Source organism: Propithecus coquereli, unplaced genomic scaffold (genome assembly GCF_000956105.1).
Source record: "Propithecus coquereli isolate 6110/MARCELLA unplaced genomic scaffold, Pcoq_1.0 Scaffold213, whole genome shotgun sequence".
Classification (NCBI taxonomy): Eukaryota; Metazoa; Chordata; class Mammalia; order Primates; family Indriidae; genus Propithecus; species Propithecus coquereli.
The window spans coordinates 3894621-3902869 of NW_012146412.1; the positions used below are offsets into that span (position 1 = coordinate 3894621).

At 36.7% G+C, this 8249-nt stretch overlaps 1 pseudogene; it reads left to right on the forward strand.

Annotated features, from left to right (window-relative positions):
- LOC105810486 overlaps positions 1-5882 on the forward strand; it is a 15507-nt pseudogene extending 9625 nt beyond the window's left edge.
- The last annotated feature ends 2367 nt before the right edge of the window (positions 5883-8249 follow it).

Below are 8249 nucleotides of genomic sequence, written 5' to 3' on the forward strand. Positions count from 1 at the left end.
GGAGTGTGGTGAAAGGGGCTGAACTAAGAAACTTAGAAAATAAGAGGAGGATCTGAGTCTAAAGGACAAAGGATTTGTACATAACTACTTTACATTAGTTGGGAAAGTTCTTTCCCATGGAGTATGGATTACCAATTCTGAAAAAAAACTGTGCATGTATTTTAGGACTCAATAATTAGGTAAATATGGACAACTTTCTCACTGTTAGAGTAGGAGTTTTTATGCAAGAGATATAGGTAGACAGATTCATGTTTACTAGATTAGATTCATGTGGTGCTATAGATAATATCAGGAATTCATGCTCAACTTTACATATATTTATGTCGGCAAATGTAGAAATATATGTGTGTATAAGTTAATATACACACTTGTATTTGTGATGTCAAATGACAAAACAAAGACACATCAGAGGCCTAAGAGTATACCCACAGCTCAGATATATTTTTTAATACTTTACTAGAAAGAGAACTAAGATTCCTTGAAGAAATGGTTAATATTAGACATGGGCAATAAATCAACACAAAAATTAACCTGGAGCACCTTATAGTGCCAAGAAGTGTGAAAATGCTAATCAACAACAGAAACAACCAATCAAAGAAGCAAACAAATAGACAAAATCAAACATCAATGCTGTGGATATTTCAAAATGGTACAGGAGCCAGGTGAAAGACATTCCGATGGCCAACACGAGAACAGCTTGAGCAGGAAGGTAAACTAGCATCAATATAGTATAAAATTAATATATATGGTTTCATAGGATGATTCAAATGATTTATATTATAATTGATTGAATAAATTTGTAATAATTGGTGAATTGATAAATTGTCCATAATACAGATGCCAGGTGAAAGACATTCCGATGGCCAACACGAGAACAGCTTGAGCAGGATGTTTATTTGGCATCAATATAGTTTAAAATTAATATATATGGTTATGATTCTAGAATAAATTCAGTCTTCTACACAAAAAAGGTAGTAAAATACTTATCCAACGGTGAGTAAATAAATGTCACTCCTTTCTGCTACCATGCTGGTACTGTCATCTGCAGAGTTTGCCTGTGGTGTTTCCCTGTCATTTACAACCCACACTGGGCTGTACTGAAAGATATATCTTCCTACTATTCCAGGGCCATTATGTTAAATATGCTCAGTTTTCATTTGAAACTCAAATCAGAAGTGCACACTCCAAAGAAGACATCATCTGACAAGCTTCAGCTATTTTCGGCTTTTATCAACACCAGAGGTTTGGTTAATTAACAAATGACTAGCTGTGGTGGGTTGTGCTGTTTCCTGGATTTTAGCTGCTGGTGAACTAAGATGTTGTATGTTTCACTGACTAACAATGGATTACGACTTCTAGTTTCCAGTATGGGATGTAAGGATCTTAGAAGTCACCACTCCATCCTAACAACAAGTAAAAAGCTAACACACTGAAAAATCACCAACTCTTCTTAGATCCGTAAGAGAAGTGAGGTCACTGGGCAAACTGCTACCTTCCAAATCAGAGAGACAGAAAGGCAAATACGGAGAACCCTAGGGAACCGGAGCAGAAACCTGAGTGGGAGCCAGTACCAGGGTAGGAAAAGCTGAACTGCAATTGAAAAAGTGCTGAAAGCTTAGAATGGGAAAGTCTTGGAGTTAAATACTCCAGGGGGAAGCCCAGGCTTAGGGAACCCCCCACACTTTTATGTCTTTACCTCCAGGAGATCAATCAGGTCCTCATAGTGAACATCAGAGAAAAATCTCCTCCAGCTTCCAGCAGGGGTTGGGAGGAATTCTGTTCTTTACAAAGTTTAGCCTCAAGTGAAACTATTTTACCAGAGGCTGATCTGGTGGGGTTTTATAAGAGCCTAACAGACCTGGGGGAAAGGAAATACCGAACACCGGTCCTCTCTAGCCTTCCACACGGGGAACAGGAAATACTTAACTCTACTCCCTTTCAGCTGTCCTGCTCCACCTGAAGAGAGGACAAAACTGAGAATCACTTGTGAAGTTCAGAGCCCAGGGACACAGCTCACTACAAGACTAAGACCTAATCACAGTACTATAGAATGCTCACCCTCACCCGACTCCTTACCAATACAGCACTAAAGTCCTGTTAACCAGAGCTCCTTTTACAAACTACAGCATATCCAGTTTTCAAAAAGAAATTACAAGGCAGGCTGAAAGGCAAAAAAACACTGTAAACAGAGAAAGCATCCGAACCACACTCATATATGGAGAGAATGTTGAAACCATCAGAAAGGGAACTTAAAATGGTGGTGATTAATATGCTAAGATCATGTAAGAACAGGTGGGTAATGTAAGCAGAGAGGTGGAAATTCTAAGAAAGAACCAAGACGAGATGCTAAAGATCAAGAAGATTTTAACAGAAACAAAGAATTCTTTGATGGGTTTATTAGTAGACTGGACATGGCTGAGAAAAAAACCTCTGAACTTGAAGTTACGTCAATAAAAACTTATAAAACAAAAATGCAAAGAAGAAAAGATTAAAAATGGGACAGAATATCTAAGAACTATGAGACAATTACAAAAGCTGTAACATGTGTGATGGGGTACTAGAAGGAGAAGAAAAGAGAGAAAGGAACAGAAGAAATATTTGAAGCATTCATGACTAAGAATTTCCCCAAATTAATGTCAGACACCAATCCGCAGATATAGGAAGCTCAGAGAACACCAAGCACTATTAATGCCTAAAAATATTTCATCTAGATTGAAGATAGAAGTTAAAAAAAATCTTAAAAGAAATCAGGGAATAAAACAGTTTACCTATACAGAAGCAAGGTAAGAATTACATGTGATGTCTCATCAAAATTCACGCAAGCAAGAAGAGAGTGGAGTATTTAAAGTGTCAAGAGAAAAAAATCCTCCAACCTAGAATTCAATAGCCTGCAAAATTAGCCCTTTGAAAGTGAAGGAGAAATAAAGACGTTCTCAGACAAACAAAATTAAGGGAATTTGTTGCCAGTAGACCTGCCTTACAAGAAATGCTAAAAGAAATTCTTCAGAGAAAAGGAAAATGATATAGGTCAGAAACTCAGATCTACATTAAAAAAGGAGGAGCATTAAAGAAGGAATAAATGAAGGTAAGACAAAAACTTGTATTTTTATTATTCTTAATGGGTCTAACAGATAACAGTTTGTTCAAAATAATAATAGTAACAATGTATTTGATGATTATAGCTTATGCATTAGTGGAATGAATGACAGCAATGATACAAGGGGTGGGAGGGCAGAATTAGGAATATTTTATTATTATAAAATACTTGTGCTACCCACAAAGTGGAATAATGTTATTTGAAAATAATAACAGATTACTCTGATCACTCTTGTTCAACCTCTTTCATCTGCATCAGAATACCCTCCTAGTTTCTGGTCTAGATGGAAAATATCTCCTAGTCCTCTAAAACCTATAAGAAACATTAGTTTATCTCCTCTACGAAATCTCTCTTGGCCATCCTTCCCAATCCATTTATCATGTAGAAATACTTTACCTTCATTCCTTCCCCCATTGTATGTAGGTGTCTATATTAATGCATATTTCTCTATATTGCATTTATATTTTGGGACGTATTATTCATCTTTGTACCCAAGACATTACATATATGTGATATGTGATATCAAACACATATAGAAGATATTTATTCTTACACTGCTAAGATTGCACTAGGGTTTCTTAAGGATATCTCTTTGAGACAGCCCTCTCTGAAGTGCTAGATACAAAAGCAAAGCTCAAAGTCCAGTTGTCTGAGTTATGAGAAGCACTACAATGATGATTTTTGGTCATCAGAGGGCACCACTGACTCAGCAGCTTGTTCTCTAATGCTAAGACATTTTATCACTTGATATGTATTTAAAGTTCCCTGACTTACTTGAAAAAGTATTTACTGAGCACATATTATGTGCCAAGCAACGTTCTAGGTCCTTGGAGTTACAGCAATGAATAAGAGAAACAAGGTCTCTCTCTTTAAGCTTGTTTAGGTTTCATGCAAAACTGAGGATGAGAAACAGCCTAAATCCTGTTAGCCTTCAGAATCCAAGCTTGCCAAGGTTACTTCCATAGTGGGAAACTGGGTTAGCTTTGAGTTCTCCTCAGTCACTCAGTCAAAAAATACCTGTTAAAAGCCTACTCTGTCCTATGTTGGGGCTGAGTATTCAATAGTGAATAAAACAAGGCTGTCTTAGCTTTCATGGAATTTACAATATAGTAAGGAACACAAAATTTTAAAATGTCCGATTGTGATTGGTGATAAAAAGGTAAATAAATCATAAGGTGATGTCACAGTATACAATAAGGTGACTCAATTATTTTTTAGAATTTAGAGAAAGCTTTTCTGAGGAAGGGGAATGTAACCCACCATAACCACCACCACCAAGAAAGAGGATGAGTAGAAATAACTTGGGAAAAAATTGCCAGGAGGACATTCTAGAGAGAAGTAACTGAAAAAACCCAGTTAACCATGGCATGATATCAGAATGAGGGAAGAACTGTCTAGTCACAAAGAGAGTTTGGTATAGAATAATAGCTGCAGAGGAGGCTGTACTAACTTTTCTTTGTTTGCGGTGATCTGGTATATGTCTGATTATCTGGCACCTAATGCAGTTTAACCTCAGCCTTACAATAGCCCCAAGAAAAGTCTAGAGCCATAAAAATTTGGGATAAGACCTACAGTGTCACTGACCAAAATATAGTAAATTTCATTAAGTTTAATTAGAATAAGACTAGCTTTGGACCTGTAACAAGCCATATAATGATATATGTGATTCATAAACATCCAATAAAATTAAATAGTATGCAAAAAGTCAAGAACAAAGATGCATAATAACACTGAACAATTCAAATTAGTTCCATTTTAAATGAGAATGGCAATTAATCATTTGAAAGTTACTGGAAATTAGGGGTAAGACCAACAAAAAAAACAAAGTGTTCTCATGTATATGAGGGAACAAGGCTTGAGATTTTAGGTATATTTAGCTGGCTTCATGAATGAAACAATTAAATTTGTTATAGTTTTGCTTTTTAAAAAAGTACATCTAAGAGGTCACCCCCTTCCAAATGGGGCAGTCTCTGTTCTAGATAAAACATTATTAAGCTTACCTACATTTTCTCATTTGGCTTCCTAGGAAAATGATTTGAGAACTTGATGAAATAAAAAGACAAATTAAAAGGAAATATAATAAGAAAGAATTTAAGAGAGCTGGATAGAAAGATAAAAGAATGCCAAAAAGAGATATGGAGAATAGACTAACAGTGCATGTAATTAATTAGTAGAATTGTTATTCATCTATTGAAGAGCTACTAAGAGCTACTAAGTGCCACATAGTGGATTAGACCTTGAAAAAATAGTGACAACAATTTTTAAAAGTAATAATGTATGCATTTTGTCTCTAGCATGTTCTGGATTTGATAAGGGCAAGAAATATAAAAATAATCACGATGCAACATGATGAGTTCTAGAATCCAGGAGAGTACAAGCTAAGGTCGGATATAAGGGGAAACTGAAATGAAGAATTATAATACAATTATTTTTGCCTGTGTAGCATTTCTTCTCCCTCCTTCTTCTGGTGCCCAAACACCTCTTTTCTGGGGAGAAACTATTTCATGTGGTTCTATGGAGGCACAGGGATATTTTTGTGCTCAAAGATCAGCCAAACAAGACTCACAGTGATGATCACTCAATGTAAGCCAAACTAATTTACTTTTATATGGACATTTCTTCAAGGACTATTTTGAAAGCCTATCCTTCCACCGAGGTTATTAAGTGTGAAAAATGCGACTGTAGGACTTCCGATAGCCGCTTGGTGAGCCGCTTGAACAGAAGAGATGGTGAGAATCTGAAGCGGCAGTATCTGGCCATGCCTGGAATCCGCTATAGCCCATGACTTGCAGGAAATTTAGTGTGAGGTCATTTTCCCCACTTGCACGTGAAAATAAGTCTGACTTATACAGAGGATATCCCTATATTATAATCAATTGTTTGTATGTACATTTTTACAAAATCTTGAATTTCGATCTTGAAAATTTTGCTAAAGAGTAAATTAAATCATGATATCTGCATTAATAAGCTAATGAATTCCGATTTTTTGTGTTGTTGGTTAAGCAGATCTAAAATAGTTCAGAAACATAAAAAGAAAAGCTAGTTTACAAGATATCAGCTTACTGGACTTTGGGGATTACACAAACAACACAATGGCTTCTGTTGGATGCCAAGATCATGAATGGGTCATATAGATAAAAACACATGAAGGAAATAAGATGGATTAGTGAGTGACTGTGGAGAAAGAGAGTCTAATTTAAAACTTATTATAAAATTTACCTATTAACAATTTAGGATGCTACACATTCAGTTATAAGTGTATCTTACCATGGAAGAGAAGTTATGAAATGTGTAGCTCCAAGCACAAAGCTGCTGGAGATGACAAGTTCATTTTTAATATTTGATTTGAAAATCTTGGGCACAGCAGTAATAAATTAAGGTGCAAATTAAATTTTTCAGGAAACAGGAGAAATGTACATTTTAATTCAATTTCCCATGAATAAAAGGTTATAAAGTCCCCACTGAAGGAGAAGCATCTTTGTTTCACAGCCTAAATTTCACTTGGATGGTTTGGGAGGAAGTCATAATGTTCTTCTCTTTTTCCTAATTTTCTTCTCCAGTTTGTGTTAAGATTCTCCCCTGCTGTCTCAGATGTTGTCAGAAGGACTAGTAGGACACAAGCTTTATTTTAAAAGAAATCGGTTAGTTACAAATGAGACCAGTGAACCCAATGAATGGGCTACATGTGAATTGGGATCAGAAGTAAATGCCTTCAAAAGGCAGTTCCCTCCAAGTTGACCTGGCCAGCTAACTCTGGGCTTGGACTTGCATTTAAACACAATCTGAGGGGGGAGGAAGGGATGAGTATATCCACAACTATGGGTGCGATGTGTACCATCTGGGTGATGGACACACTTGAAGCTCTGACTCGGGTGGGGCAAAGGCAATATACATAACCTAAACATTTGTACCCCCACAATATGCTGAAATAAAAAAATTTAAAAACAAATAAATAAACACAATCTGCAATTTTTTTGCTTTAAGAGATTTCAGTGAGCCTGAACTGAAAATTAAATCTCTTGTCCTTTGACCAACCAAGGGTAACCAAGCCTTTCCTCCTGATGTACATGTAGTAGTCACAGCTTCATGTTCAACTCTTAAGACAAATGTTATGGTCTGACAGAATTCATTGGTTAAATCCTAACCCCCAGGTGATGGTATTAGGAGCTGGGGCCTTTGGGGGTGATTAAGTCATGAGGGTGGAGCCCTCATGTATGAGATTAGTGTCCTTATGAAAGAGGCCCCAGACATGTGGCCTCTTTCCACCATGTGAGGTTAACAGTGCAAATGTGGCCATTTATGAACCAGAAAATGGTCCTCATGAGACATTGAATCTGCTGGCACCTTGATCTTGGGCTTTCCTGCCTCCAGAAGAGTGAAAAATAAGTTTCTGTTGTTTATGAGCTGTCTAGTCTAAGGTGTTTAGTTATTGCAGCCCAAACAGACAGAGACAACAAATAATGAATGTTAAGAACAGTTATTACCAAATCTATTGCAGCTACATGAATCACCATGTTCCATTCCTGAGAAACTCATAGGCTCGCACATGGCAGACCGCCGTTTGGTGTCCAGTGCTTTCCCCATAACACAATAAACAGAATGATTCTTAAGGGCTTGCAAAGAGCAGTAGAAGGAAAAATGACATCAGGAATTAAATTTTCAAAAGCAAAAATTATTGATAGCTGTGATGAGATTACAGAGTGCAAGTCCCAAAGCAATATCAACTGAGAAGTTACAGGGTCAGCGGTGAGAGTATGTAGCTTGGGCCAGGGTCTGGGTCTGTCCTATTGCACCTGTGCCAAGTCAGTCCAAGCCCGTGCTGAGCTTGTCTCCACAGTGGCAGGTGGGACAAGAAACAAATGGGACTGAGACGCTCTTACATGGTGCATAAGAGGTGTCTGATACACAGGGACTGATAGAAAACTGAGTTCCAAATTTGTATGCAAACACTAATTAGTGCAGAGAATTTACACCATGCATTTTATGTATTAATTCCATTTGTTTTTATTTTATTTTTTTGGACATTTCCAAAACTTACTCATTTTTTTTCTTTGCCTTGAAGCACGCAGGACTCTATAATTTTAACCAAATTTATAACCAAAAACAAAAGAAAAAGAAAGCACTGTAGATAATACTGCACTGTATATAGTAT